This window comes from Heterocephalus glaber, unplaced genomic scaffold (genome assembly GCF_053883595.1).
Source record: "Heterocephalus glaber isolate CG9 unplaced genomic scaffold, H.glaber_assembly_v1.0 deba00001592, whole genome shotgun sequence".
Taxonomy (NCBI): Eukaryota; Metazoa; Chordata; class Mammalia; order Rodentia; family Bathyergidae; genus Heterocephalus; species Heterocephalus glaber.
Window position 1 is genome coordinate 1,557,518 of NW_028258367.1, and position 15,815 is coordinate 1,573,332.

Consider the following 15,815-nt stretch of genomic DNA (forward strand, 5'->3'; position numbering starts at 1 on the left):
TCAAACCAACACTGATGAAGAGAGACAAAGAAGGACACTACATCCTTGTAAAGGGAAGAATCCAAGAGGAAGAGATGACAATCATAAATATCTATGCACCAGACACTAGTGTGGCCAACTATATAAAACAAATATTAACGGACATGAAAAGTCATATATGCACTAAAACAATTGTAGTGGGGGACTTCAACACCCCACTGTCACAAATAGATAGATCAACTAGACTAAAAATAAGTAATGAAATACTAGAACTCAATTGAACTCTTGAACAAATGAACTTAACAGATGTTTACAGAGTGTTCCACCCCACAAAATCAGAATACACATTCTTCTCAGCTGCACATGGGTCATTCTCCAAAATAGACCACATACTCACACATAGAACATGTTTAAGAAAGTGCAAAGATATTGAAGTTATCTCCTGTATATTATCAGACCATAGTGTGATGAAATTGGAGATCCATAACAAAAGAAACTCGAAAAATTTCATAAACATGTGGAAATTGAGCAACACACTTCTGAATAACCAATGGGTCATAGAAGAAATTAAAGAAGAAATCAGACAGTTCCTTCAATTAAATGACAGTGACAATACAACATATCGGAATCTATGGGACACAATGAAAGCAGTCTCATGAGGGAAATTCATAGCAGTGAATACGCATATTAGGAAAACAGAACGAGCCCAATTAAACAACCTTATGCTGAACCTCAAGCTTCTAGAAAAAGAAGAGCCTGACAACCCCAAAGCTCATACAAGGGAAGAAATTATAAAGATCAGAGGAGAAATCAATGCAATGGAGACTAAGAGAATGATACAAAAAAATCAATGAAGCCAAGAGTTGGTTCTTTGAAAGAATCCACAAAATTGATAAACCCTTAGCCAACCTTGTCAGAAAAAGGAAAGAAAAGGCCCAAATCCTTTCAATTAGAAATGAAAAGGGTGAAATTACAACAGACCCAGCAGAAATCCAGAGGATCATCAATACCTACTTCCAGAACCTATACGCCAATAAGATGGACAACACAGAAGAAATGGACAGATTCCTAGATACATATGAATTACCAAAGTTGAACGAAGAAGACCTAAAAATTCTGAACAATCCAATATCAACGAATGAAATTGAAAATGTAATTAAAAACTTATCAACTAAGAAAAGCCCGGGCCCTGATGGCTTCACTGCTGAATTCTACAAGACATTTAGAGAGGAACTGCTGCCACTACTGTTTAAACTCTTCAATGAAATTGAAAGGGAAGCAATACTCCCAAATTCATTCCTGGAAGCAAGCATCACCTTGATCCCCAAAGCAGAGAAAGACCCAATCGAAAAGGAGAACTATAGGCCAATCTCACTAATGAATATAGATGCAAAAATCCTTAATAAGATACTGGCAAACAGAATGCAGAAGATCATCCAGAAGATCATACACCCTGATCCAGTGGGATTCATCCCAGGGATGCAGGGATGGTTCAATATACGCAAATCAATCAATGTAATACACTATATCAATAGAGCCAAGGACAAAAACCATATGATTATCTCCATAGACGCAGAAAAAGCATTTGACAAAATCCAACATGTATTGATGATAAAAACCCTACAAAAAAGTAAAATAGAAGGTCTCTACCTCAAACTGATAAAAGCCATCTATGAAAAACCAACAGCCAATATCATACTACATGGTCAAAAACTGAAATCCTTCACACTAAAATCAGGAACAAGACAAGGATGTCCACTATCACCACTCTTGTTCAATATAGTTCTGGAAATATTAGCCATGGCAATTAGACAAGAGAAAGAAATAAAAGGAATAAAGATAGGAAATGAAGAAGTCAAATTGTCATTATTTGCAGATGACATGATACTCTATATAGAAGACCTCAAGAACTCCACCCAAAGTCTTCTAGACTTAATAACCAAATTCAGTCAAGTAGCTGGTTACAAGGTCAACACACAAAAATCAATAGCTTTCCTCTACACCAATGACAGACTCACTGAGAGAGAAAGAGGGCAAATAATTCCTTTCACAATAGCATCCAAAAAACTGAAATACCTAGGAATCAACCTAATGAAGTAAATCAAAGACCTCTTCTCTAATAACTATGGCACTCTGAAAAGAGAGATTGAAGATGATCTCAGGAAATGGACAGACATCCCCTGCTCCTGGGTAGGAAGGATTAATATAGTGAAAATGGCCATACTTCCAAAACTGCTATATAGATTTAATGCAATTCCAATTGAGATCCCAGTAGCATACTTCACAGACCTTGAGAAAACAATCCAAAAATTCATTTGGAATAAGAAGAGACCCAGAATAGCAAAAGCAATTCTAGGTAACAGAGACATGGCAGGGGCTATCACAATCCCCAACCTGCAACTCTACTACAAAGCTACTGTGATAAAAAAAAACAGCATGGTACTGGCAAAGAAACAGACCTGAGGTCCAGTGGAACAGATTAGAAGATGCAGAAACAACGTCAGACACACTCAGTGGTCTCATCTTCAATAAAGGAGCCAAACACCCTCACTGGAGGAAAGATAGCCTCTTTAATAAATGGTGCTGGAAAACTTGGGCTTCAACTTGCCAAAGATTAAAACTAGACCTATATCTCTAACCATGCACTAAACTAATATCAAAATGAATTAAAGATCAAAATATTAAAATGGAAACTCTGAACCAGTTGGAACAGAGGTTAGGTAGAACTCTTGAAGACATCGGTGTAGGAAAAGATTTTATGAACAAAACCTCAGTTGCCCATGAACTAGCACAAACAACCAACAAGTGGGATCTCTTCTTATTAAAAAGCTTCTGCACAGCAAGAGAAACCACCAGCAGTGTGAAGAGACAACCCACAATGTGGGAAAAAATCTTCACCTGCTCTTCCTCAGACAAAGGTCTACTATCTTGAATCTATAAAGAACTTAAAAAGATCAGACCTCCCAAATTTAAAGACCCAATCCAAAAATGGGCATCTGAAATGAACAGACATTTCTCACACAAAGAAGTAGAAATAGCAAATAAATACATGAAAAAATGTTCAACATCACTGGTCATTTGAGAGATGCAAATGAAAACAATGCTGAGATTCCACTTCACTCCAGAAAGAATGGCTGCTATCATGAAATCCACCAATAGCAAATGCTGGCAGAGCTGTCAGGAAAGAGGAACCCTGCTCCACTGCTGGTGGGAGTGTAGACTGGTGCAACCCTGTGGAAATCAGTATGGAGATACCTCAAAGAACTAGGACTGGAAGTCCCATTTGACCCCACTATTCCACTGCTGGGGATCTTCCCCAAAGAATTAAAAGAATCATACCACAGTGATATATGTGGACCCATGTTCATAGTGGCACAATTTGTAATAGCGAAAACTTGGAAACAGCCCAAATGCCCATCAACTGGAGACTGGATAAAGAAAATGTGGGGTTTTTTATAAAATGGAGTACTACTCAGCCATAAAAAATGAGAGATTAGAGACATTTATAGCTAAGTGGATGCACATTGAGGCGATACTCTTAAGTGAAATAAATAGGACACACATGTATAAATACCAAATAGTTTCTCTGGTGTGAGAAACTGAAAGTGTAAATATGTACTAAATGTATAATAGGTAATGTAAAATAGGAAGAAAAGGGGCAAAGGGGAAGGAAGAGGGAGGACTAGGGGAAAGGATAGAAGGGAATGCGATTAATATGAGAAAATGGAAAAATAGGAACAAAATCTTTGTAAATAGGGAGGACTGGAGGGGTTGAAGGGAGGGCTGGGCAAGGGTGAAAAACAAGAACCAAGAGAGACTATGTAAAGGTGCAAATTTCCAATGATGAATGTCATTATATTGTATACCTAAAATGTACCAATGATTAGAATGAATAATGGATAATGCAAAGTAGGAAGAAAAGGTCCAAAGGGGTAGGGGTAGTGGGAGGGGCAGGGGAAAGGAAAGAAGGGAAAGGAAAAATGCTGAGAAATGGAAAAAATGGAAATAAAGTCTTTGTAAATAGGGAAGGATGGAGGGGGTGAAGGGAGGGCTAGGAATGGGGAAAAAATAAGAACCAAGATGCATCATGTAAAGGTACAATTCCCAATGAGAAATGTAATTGTGTTGTATATGTACAATGTACCAATAAAAGAATTTAATTTAAAAAAAACGGTGATATTTCAGGTAAGAGTAGCTTGGGTGGAGCTTGTCAGTTTCGGGTTTCATTTCAGAATAAGCTAGATGGATTGTTTAATAGGTAACTCTGGTATCAGAGTCAGGCTTGTCTCATTCCCAGAGAGAATGGTGGTGTTCTTTTGCCCATGGCCTAGAGGCCTGGCTGCAGACATTCTGGGACTGTGAAGGTGTCAGCAGAGTGTTTCATTGGTTCTCCGTTTCTAAAAGTTGTTTTTTTTTCCTGGTCTGCTAGGACAGTTCTTGTTCATTTCTCTGCTTTCCAATAATTTCCCAATCTTCTCTCTCCTTTGTGTTTGTCTTCAACACAAAGTCTGCCAAAATTTTATACATCAGGACAAGAAAAACTTGTATAAATATTTTAATACTTAATTAATTTAGGTAATGCGGATTGAACTTGGGACCTTGCTCTTGCAACATGGTGAAACCACTGAGCTAAATCCCTGGCCCAATACTAAATTTATTAAGACATCATGAGATTAATACATATTACCTTTGGCCTTTGCAATTACAAGAAGTGCTTAAAGTCGTGGCCATTAGCTTCTAGACGTTTATCAGTATGGTGAACTGCTGAAGTGTGTACACATATTTTTGGTGGTCTCTCTCTATATACATCTATATCTACATCTATATCTATATCTATCTGTATATATCAAGAAAGATCATTTTATGTCAGCCTTTTGTAGCTTTTGGTTTTAAATGTGTCATTTTAGGCAACATGTTGTTGGACCTTGGATTTTTGACATTTGTCAAGACTGCTTCATTCATTATCTTAAATCATTTAGATTTAATGTAATTATTATAATAAGACTTATTTCTTTTACATTTTCTGTTAGGGTTTGGGTCTAGATGTCCCCCCATCTTATGTGGTGATAGGCTTAATCTAGAGTGTGTGAAGCTGGAATTGATTCATGATGCAATGCTAGGCTCAAGGGCACTAGGATTAATGGTGTGAGTGCTACCCGCCCTAAGTAGTCTGAATAAGATAAAAGGGGCAGGGAGATTGTTAACTCTCTCTTGTTACCTTTGCTACCCTGTGTAGGCCATGTTGTTTCTCCTCTGTGATGCTTGCTTGCCATCCCTGCCTTGGAGCCAGCCCATTATGGACTGAAACCTCTACAAACTGTAAGCCAAATAAACCCCTTCTCTTTTAACTTTGAGTGTCAGGTATTTTGTCTCAGTAATGAGAGAAAAGTAACTAGCACATTTTCCAATATTTTTCTTTTATTTTTCATTGGATGGATTGCAATTTCTACTATTATCTTAATGACTTTATGTTCTATTTTTGTTCTCCTGATATTTGCTTTCACTGTAAGATCATATAACTGTTTATCCCTATTGGCCTGATTCTAAAACCAAGGAATTTCTACACAATTTTTCTAAAAGACTGCTAATTAAAATATTGTGTAGAATTTTATTTTTGTTGTGGATATACTTTTAAATTTAGCTTTATATTTATTTTGCTTTTAAAACAATTTAAGATAATAAACAAGTATGATTCTTTCCTCTCCATACTGTTTTGCAATTTCCTTAGTCTTATTTTTCATGTTTGTGTTCTTCAAAAATGTTTTTTTATGGGTCTTTGTGTAGCAAGTTGTGAGGCGTCTGTTATGGTTTGTATTAACAACGTTCCCCAAAAGGTTCATGTGTTTAGAGGAACAGCTTTTGAAAGTGATTAGATTTAGGACACTAATTTCCTCAATGGAATCCATTGTTGAGGTCATAGCAAAATGTATTTTTAGGAAGTGGGGTCTGATCAGAGGAAGTATGTCCCTGGGGACATGCCATTGAAGAGTATGTATTTTCTCTGGATCTCTTTCCCTTTCACTCTGCTTCCTTGCTTCCATGAGGTGAGCAGCTTTCCCTTGCTATTTTGCTATGGAGCCAGCCAGCCATGGACTGAAACCTCTGAAAAACTGAGCCAGAATAAACCTCTTCCCTGTTGAGTTGTGTTTTTCTGGTATTTTGTCCCACCAACAGAAAGGTACCTAATGAAGTGTCTAAGAACATTTTTCTTTTTGGTACTGGGGATTGAACTCCGGACCTTGTGCTTGTGAGGCAGGTGGTGGCACCACTGAGCTAAATCCCCAGCCTCTAAGAACATTTTTATTATACCTTTTTATGGTTTAGGTTGAGAATGAGCCCCAAAACTCTCATGCACTCTGAGGTGGGGCTTTTGGATGGTGTTTGGATCATAGGGGCATTATAGCTGAGTGTGCTGTTGGAGGTAGGGCCTGCTTAAAGGTGGGCTACTGGTGGTGTAACCTGGAAGAGTTTATCTCCCTCCCTGGCTCTGCTTTTGCTCTCTGCTCTCTGACCATGGTGAATAGTTTTCCTCTGCAGTAGGCACTTTCTGCATTTGAACTTTCTAACCATGGACTGGAACTTCTGAACCTGTGAGCCAAAATAAGCCTCTCTTTTAAAATGTGGTATCAGGTATTGTGTCTCAGTGATAAAGAAAGTGACTAAAACTACCTTTATATCTGAAGGCTTTTCAGATCAATATAACACAATAGGTTCAAAGTTCTTTTCTTCTATCCTTTAAAAGTACTATGCCATTGTCTTCCTGAATTCAATGTTGTTGAGGAGTCTGATGTAAGTTTGATTCTAGTTCCTTTGTTTGCATCTTCTGTTCATTCTGTGCCTTCAAAATAAATGGAATTGATTTGTAGCAATCAGTTTATCTTTCATCTTGGCATCTAACTTTTCAGTGTTATTCTCCTCCTTGAAATGATAGATACTCCTTAGAATTGATCCCTTTGTGTTGTTTCTCTTGTCATAGGGATCTGCTCTTAGTAAAAGATCTGATAGTCATATTTATATACCAAACTCTGAATATTGGATAAGACTTACAACATTTAGGCAATAAATAAATCCTAAGCGATGGTGATCATCTAATGTTAGATGGGACCCTAGCAGCAGGCTGGAGGAATCTACAATGATTTCTTAGACAATGCTCTCTTTAATAGCCTCCTATAGAAAGAACTTATTACTTGTGCTGCCCTGTCCTGTCCTTTATATACATTAGGTCGTTTAATCCTCACAAGGTTATGACTACATATCACCCCCTATTCATAGATGGAAAAGTTGAAGGCTAGGATGGCTAAGTGCCTGTTCAAAACAAAGCCATGATTCAAACCCAACTTGACTCCAGCATCTGTGCCCTGACTGCCGCACCCCACTGATTCTCTCTTGCCTTCAATCTGTAACAGCTCCTCATTCTTCCATTGTCTTTCCTGGCTATATACGTTTTCTATTGCTTCTGTAGCAATTTACCATGAAATCAATGCTTTATCAACATAAATTTATTATCTTAAAATTGTCAGAAAACTAACAAGCTCTCACTGTGCTGAAATCAATGTGAGGGCAGGACTGCATTTCCTTCTGCCGCCTCTGAGGGAGAAGCTGTTTCCCTGCTCTCTCCAACTTCTGGATGCCACCTGCATTCCTTGACTTGTGGCCCCTTCTTCCATCTTCAAAGTCAGAAATGGTTGAGTCCTTTTCATGGTGATGCATCTTTCTGATGCTTCTTTTATCTTCTGCCTCTGACTATAACTTTGGCATTTTTTAGGACTATGGAATAATTATTCTGAAGAATTTCTCTTAATATGAATTTGTCTTCTGTTTCTATGTGATTAAATTTTGGCAAGAGTATTCTGCTGCTGTCTCCTTTCAATACTGTTAATCAGGAGAAACATGATACATATCTTTCTATTACTATGGATATTACAGTAGTCCTCTCTTATCTAAGACCCTAGTGGATAATTGAAACCATAGATAATTGAGCCATACACACACATGCTGTGTTTTTTTTCTGTACATGCATACTTATGATAAACTTTAACTTATAAATTAGGCAAGTAAGAGATTAAAAACAGTAGGTAAAAATAAAAGAGAACTATAACAATATACTATAATAAAAGTTATTTAAAATTTATGAATGGTTTATTTCTGGAATTTTTCCATTTACTGTTTTCAGACCATAGCTGACTGTGTGTAATTTAAACTGTAGAAAAGGAAACCAAAATTGAGGAGAGAATCTGGATTAACCTTCATGCATTGACTAGGGTGATGTCTTGCTGTTCTCTTCTCTGTAAAGTTAGTGTTTTTCACTTTGTAATTAATAGATGTTTCCTAGGGGGATTCTTTGAAAGTATGAAAAGATCCCATTTCTCATCCCTATTTTCATCCAAGAGTTTTGGCATTTTGAAGATTCCTTGCTTGAAACAGTTATTATGGTGGTGGGTGTCAAATGGTTCCTCATAACCAGGAGATGGGTAGATCCGGGTCCTTACAGTGCAGATGGGGAAACAGGCTTCCATAAAGGAAATCACTTGTGGCTCCACAACTCACAAGTATACATTGTACACAATGGGGACAAGTCTCATGGCACTTTGTTAATCTTTCTGGGGAGAGAGGTGGTTGGTGAGACATACCTTAACTCTTCCTAGAAAAAAAAATACACTTGGAAGTCAGTGGATTTAATTTGATGTAATGCTGCATCAAGTTTGATCCTTTTTTTTGTGAAAAGAAATGTCATGATGACAAGTTCTTGGATTAGAATAGTAGAAACAAAGCTGTGGTCAAAATGGCTAACTCTGAGGAGGGTCTTTCTTATGGCTCTTTCTACTCAGGGTCAGTCTACGGGTGACCTAACAGTCCTCAGGCTCCGTGGGTGAGCACAGAGTGCACTGTTGGGAGAATCATGCTAGAAAGCAGCAGAAGGGCTGCTTTTGCTAAGGAGCTGTCTGGAAGGGCTCCAGGGCAGCTGGGGGAGATCAGGTTTCGAATTACAGCAAACCCATTCCCTGCTGTCCCAGTAGGTTTGTGTGGAGCCCCCAGCTCTTTCCCCACTGAGCTCCTTTAACACCAGTCACTCAGTCAAGAGACATATCATACAAACAAGTGCCTTGGAGGGTTTTTATGACCAATAAGCCCATGCCCACAGAGTTGGGTTCTGGCTAACAATGTAAGGCAGTGACTCTGAAACAAGACTGCTTGTCCATTGGGAAAGGACAAGAGGAACAGAGATTGTCATGGCTGGGGTCCCTCCCAGGACTGGCCATGAACAACCTTAAGATCTTTTTGAGAAGAGGACATTTTACTTTTGCTTTCTCCTAGTTCTCCTGTCTCTGACCTTAATAACTAACTTATCACCACAATCAGTGCTAATTAGAAGCAGGTGATTCTGGAATTGTATCTAGAGAGTTCCAGTTTTTCGGCTGTGGGTTTTCTGTTTCTCACATGAGATTTGGGATTAGGAGATCAGGATTCTCTCCTAACTAATTCTTTGTAGTGAATTAAGTGCTCTTACTGTATTTTAGATTTTCCACCAGGAAATAGTATTTTATTTTCTTATAGAAATGTAGTAGTGAGCTGGGACTAATATATCTATAATGTTCTCTGAGGAGCCTGGAGCAAGGGGCTACTGTACAACCTAGCAGCACTGTATCTGCAGAACAGATGGCCATGGTAGTAAAAGTGACATGCTGCAGACACCCTGATTTGCCTACCCCTGCTTGTGTGTGCTGGTAAATTTTAGGTCTTGATACCATACACTCTAAGAGACAATTGACAGGATGATTCATGAACTTGGTAAAAATAAATGCAACCAAACACAAAGGTGTTTGATTCATTTCTAGTTGCTTTTCTGGCTTAGTTCCTGGCCTATGGCAAGAGTTCATAAATGCTTATTGAATGAATATTAAATGATCATGATCCCTCCACTAACTTTTTTTCATTTATGAATCTTAATGTCTCTTCTTACTAACTACATCCTTATTTTCTTGTTGGAAATTGGGTAAAGTGTTAATTGATAGGATATGTCTATTATGACTTTTCTGCCCGCAGCTTTTCCTGCCCTAAATAGCCATGCACCATTGGCATCTGCTACTTCTCGTGGGCTTGATGAAAAGGCAGGATAGAATCCTGGCTTTGCACTGTCAGGGAACTTAGGTTTTCCATGGGGTCATGGTTTTGCTGTACTTAGAGATCATGAAGATGTTGCTGCCAGTGTGTGGGGCTCATAGGCTTAGATCCTGGAGTGGCCGTCTTGGGGGCTGGCAGGCTGAAGGGCAAACAAAGCAGCTGGTATGAGGGAGGAAGATGGAGCGGGTATGCAAAGGAGAACAGATGAAAGGCTGGTGGCCTCTGAGAGGTGGTATCTTAATTACTTTTCTTGTTGCTGAGACAAAATACCTGACACTCAAAGTTAAAGGAGGAAAAGTTTATTTAGCTCACAGTTTGTGGAGGTTTCAGGGCATAATCAGCTGGCTCCAAGGCAGGGTGGCACATGGCAGAGGGGCAACAGTTCATGGAGGCGAAAGACAGCAAAAGTAGCAAGAGAACCTAACAGCATCTTTCTGCCCCTTTTATCTTATTCAGACTACTTAGGGCAGTAGCACTCACACCCTTAATCCTACTGCCCTCCATCCTAGCATTGCACCATGAATCAATTCCAGCATCACACTGTCTAGATCCAGCCACCTCCCCCACCTATGACCACATGAGGCTTTGAGGGGACATCTAGACACAAGTCATAACAGGTGGAGAGAGTGGCTTGGCTACCACAGACACCATGAATCCCAAGTACATGGTGTCTTGGATTCTGTGTCCACATTCTAAATTCTGCTCCCTTTTCCTTGCACCTACTTCAGTGAAGAGCACTCTTCAGGAAACTCTTCCCATAGTCTTGTTCTAAAGTGTAAACAAAATCTCATCTTAGCCCCTTTAAAAAACCTATATGAGCTAGATCTTGGCCACTGGATTGAATTGAAGGGGCCCTTTTCTAAGACTTTCAAGTACCCTTTTTTTCCTTTACTTAGCCTCTTCAGCATTCTCATTTCTTGCCTCTGATTAAGCATCTTGACAGAACATGATGCTTCTAACAAAAGTCTGACAAATGCCATTTAGGGTAAGAAGAGTCCCTCTAAATCTCAACGCATTTATATCTTGGTTTTTTACCCATTGCCATGAATATTTACAAAATGGTTTCCATATATTTGAAGATAATGTTTTCTCTAATTTGAGAATTCAACATACATTTGATCTTGGTAATGGTGTTGTTCTGTGTGCTTTTGATGTCTTTCCTATTTTTTATTCTGTGTAATCTACCAAACACTCAAAGCGGTGTGCTACAATATCCCACAATGCTTTTGAATGCTTATTTTTTATATAATTCTAGCAATTTTATCTATTTTGAGGCTGTATTATTAAATAAATGTTTCAAATGACAACGTCTTCCTGATGAGCTTGTCACTATGCAGTGAACATCTTTTTCACTCCTTAAACATTTTGCTTTGTAGTTTACTTTGTCTCATATTGTGCAGGAATGCCAGGCTTTATTTGATTTCTACTTTTCTGGCTTGTCCTTTCTCTATTCCTTTATTTATACTCCTTTCACAGTATGTTTTAAGCATATTTAGTATACAAATATATAGCTAGGTGTTTATAAAGAAATTTGAGAATCTTTCTTATATGTGATAACAGATTTACTTTCCCTTTTCACTTACTGTGGCAGTTAGGGTGGAGTATCAACACAATTGGCTTTGGAGCTGGTCTGAGGGATTGGTGGAGCGTACTTCCATATGTATATGGCCTTGGGTTCTCTGTCTGATCTCTTGCGCCTTTCTTACTTGCACTGTTCTCCTGTTCTGCTTCCTGGCTGTAATGCAGTGAGCATCTTTGTTCTGCCACATACTTGCACTGTGATGTTTCTGCTTGGAGCCATTTGGTCATGGACTGAATCCCCAACTGTGAGGCAAATTATAGCCTACTCCTTTAGTTGTGGGTGTCGGGTATTATGTCCAGCAATGAAAAAGCTAATATACTTACCCTGTCTTTTCTTTGCTTTAACTTTCTTATCTTTCATGATATCAGTTAGCTTAGTTTTCTTTATTTCTGGCCTCCCTATACCTTGTTTCATTGTAAACTATGTACCCTTCTTTTATTGCATACCCTAAAATATGGGGTTTTTTTTTGGTACTGGGGATTGAACTTGGGAACTTGCACTTGTGAGGCAGGTGGCAGAACCACTGAGCTAAATCCCCCACCCAAAACATGGTATTTTTATGTCAGTGTTAAGCATTTTATTTACACACTTCCTGAGTAATGCATTAGTATCTAATACTTTAAAATGTTTTAACTTCAACCATCCTCCAATCTCCCATGATATTTGTGTCTAATATTGCTTATTTTCACTTTTTATTCCATTAATATTGTTTTTATATTAGTTGAATCTTCTTTATATTCATGTATTTACCAATTTCTTTGTACATTTTTTTGCATCCCAATCTTTTCTTTTTCTGAATTCCATTTTTTGTTCAATACAAAGCACTTCCTATTTAAAATGACAAACATCTCAATGCTGTCTTTACACAATGACATGCCATATATGTTCAGTCTTTTCTTATATGCTGAAATAATGCTTTAGTTGTATTCTTTCAAATGAAGTTTTGTTAATTCTTAAAATCTGTCTCAGTTGGTCTGAAAATTTCCTTATCTGTCCTCAGTCTTGATTGATAGGTTAGCTGAATTTCAGAATTTTGTGATTTTTTTTCCTCTCAACACTTTGAAAATATTTTCCATTGTTTTCTGTGTTCTGTTATTACAGTTGAAAAGTCTGTTGTCAATCTGATTATTACTCTTTTTAGGTAGTCTGTGTTTTCTCTATACTTCACATAAAAACAATCTCATCTTTAGTATTTTGCAGTCTTTTAAAAAAATAATGTGTTAAGTGTGGGATTATTTTATTTATTATGTTTGTTATCTGAAGTGTTTCCTGAGTTAGAGAATTCTCGCCTTACTTCAATTCTGGAAATATTGCCTCTTCCTCTTCCTATTTTTTATCTGGAACTTTTTGAAGTTTTTAAATCTACTTATTTTATCCTTAGTTTTTCTAAAATTAAAACATTTTCTAGCTTAGGCATAGCTAAGTAGTAAAGCATTAGCTTAGAATGCATAAGGCCCTAGGGTGACCTCAGCTCTAGAAAACAAAAAGAAAAAATTTTCCATTGCTTTGTCTCTCTGTGATTCATTCTTGGTAATTCATAGAAATACTTTCAGTTCACTAATTCCCTTCTTCAGCTGTATTTGATAAGCTATCTATTCTATCCAATGAGTTTTGAACATAATGACTGTAATTTTTCATTTCTAGGAGCTAAATTTGTATAGTTTAAAAAATATCTGTTATTTTTCATAGTTTCATGTTCTTACATCTTTGTTTCCCTCATATGATTTTTTTTGGGGGTACTGGAGATCAATCCCTCATATGATTAATGATTTTAAATGTACTCATTCATAGAGTCTTCATCTAATTGTTCTATCATGTAAAGTTCTTGGAGGAACTGTGTGCTGTTTAGATGCTCACTCTCTCCCCATGGTGGATCATTTCCTTTTGTAACTTTAAGTTCTGAGTGACATGAATGTCTTTGGTGGCTTTTATCTTTGTGAATTTCTTTGTGGCTTCAATTCGTGAAACAACTCCTCTTTCCTCTGAGTAGTTTTGAGTTTGCTTCTGTCTTAAAGATATTAGCATTTTGGAAACATTTTAATTTTAATTTCTTGACCTAGAGGTTTCTGGAGCATGTGAGCTGATTAATTTAAGCCAAAAATTGGAATGAGAACAGGATTATTGTTGTAAATTCTAAAGATAGTCGATTTCCAGCATGGTACTGGCACAAAAAAAGACACAAGGATCAATGAAACAAAACAGAGGATTCAGAAACAACTCCAAACACATTTAGCTATTTGAATTTTTACAAAGGGTCCAAAAACATTCACTGGAGGAAATATAGCCTCTTTAATAAGTAGTGTTGGGGAAAACTGCCTATATACAATGCAGAAGATTGAGCTTAGACCTACATACATATATCCACTGTGTACTAAACTAAAATCCAGGTATATCAAAGAACTAAATATTAATATTGAATATAAAACAGAAACACTTAACTTTCTGGAAGATAATAATAGGTATAACATGATGTCATAGGCATAAGAAAGGACTTTCTGAACAGAACTCTGGTTGCATACCAAGAATCAACAACAACAAAAAGCTTTTGGATAGCAAAAGAAACAACCAACACAATGACAAGACAGCTTACAGAATGGGGAAAAATTTTTGTCAGCTATTCTTCAGAGGATTAATAGCTAGAATATGTAAAGAATTAAAAAAAATTAGATCACCCCCAAATAAAAGACTCAACCAAGAAATGGGCAAGTGAAATGAATAGATACTTCTCAGAAGAAGAAGTACAAATGGCCAATATATACATGAAAAAAATATTCAACATCCCTGGCCATTAAAGAAATGTAAATTAAAACAACACTGAGGTACCATCTTACTCCAGAAAAAATGGCCATCATAAAGAAATCAAACAATAACAAATGCTGGTGAGGATGCAGGGAAAAAGGAAGTCTTCTACATTGTTGGTGGGAAATAAAATAAAAATATTTTTACTAAAAATTTTCATCATCAAATACATTTGGAAAAAATGCAGCTTCTCATACCTCTTCTTGGTGAGTTATAGGCCTACCAGAATAGAAAAAATCATAATACATGATTTTTAAAAGTAAGGTAAATATCTATAAAAGCTAACATAATGGTAAGAAAACATTTCATGTATTTCTAAATATCTTTAATTAAAATAGTTAAAGTTTAGTAAAAATGGATTTGTGACATTTTTATACTGAATATTACATTACTCAAGAGAGTCAGAAAATTAGCATAAAGTGGTTTATTTTGTGTTTCTATTAATAAAATCTGAGCCATAGGAGTTTATGATAATAGCAAGGAGCTCATTATTGTAGTCATTGACTTTTTTTTTTTTTTGGTACCATGGATCGAACTCAGGACCTTGCACTTGTGAGGCAGGCATGGTGCCACTGACCTAAATCCCCAGCCCAGTCACTGACTTTTTAGATAGCCCCTTGGCTGAGCGCTCAGTGATGGAGAAGTTTTAATATTTTTAAAGAATTTTATCTATGTACCGATCTACCTACCCATATACTTATTTCTATGTATCATCCATCTACCTAATCTATTGTCACATGTCATATGACATATGACATCATATTAAACACAATGCTTCCTGATGTACTAAAGGCTGATAACAAACATTAGTTGTCATGCACAATGGCATTCTAAAGTGAGGAACCAGATCATGTGGTAGGACTTGCAAATTGGATTGTGACAGTATAGCATCTGCTAGCGTCAGTCTGTCGCCCACCTGTGTCAAGCTCTGTAAGAGAAGGAGGAAATTCTTTAGGAGGTGTCTTGGCCAGAGAAGTGCTGGAGGGGCCCATCCCAGGGTAGACTTGCTGCAGCTGTGGTGGTCTTGGTGGGGGTGAGGCAGCTCACAGCACATTGCTTCTGCATCTGCTCTTGGGCCCGATTTGCATAGATTTAGCTAGGCTGGCCATGGGAAGGAACAAGGAACAGTGGATGTAAGCAACAGTGGAGAAAATAAACCCATGAGATGAACTGGCTTTGACAAAGACAATGGAAAATCTTCAAGAACAAACCAGAAGCTGCTCCTTCCTCTCACCTGCTATATAACTCAATGCTGTGAGTGACTTACAGGGAGCATGGGTGTCCATTGCCATGGAACTGGGCATTCACTTAGCCAGAGCCCTGCAGAGAAAGG

General features: G+C 37.5%; 1 long non-coding RNA gene across 1 annotated transcript in view; it reads left to right on the forward strand.

Moving 5' to 3' along the window:
• The window catches only part of LOC101704607 (uncharacterized), a 349,127-nt gene that overhangs the window by 96,803 nt on the left and 236,509 nt on the right, over positions 1-15,815 (forward strand). Inside the window, exon 3 of the long non-coding RNA XR_015444011.1 lies at positions 5,216-5,298. This is a non-coding gene — a long non-coding RNA (uncharacterized LOC101704607). The remainder of the gene's footprint in view (positions 1-5,215; positions 5,299-15,815) is intronic.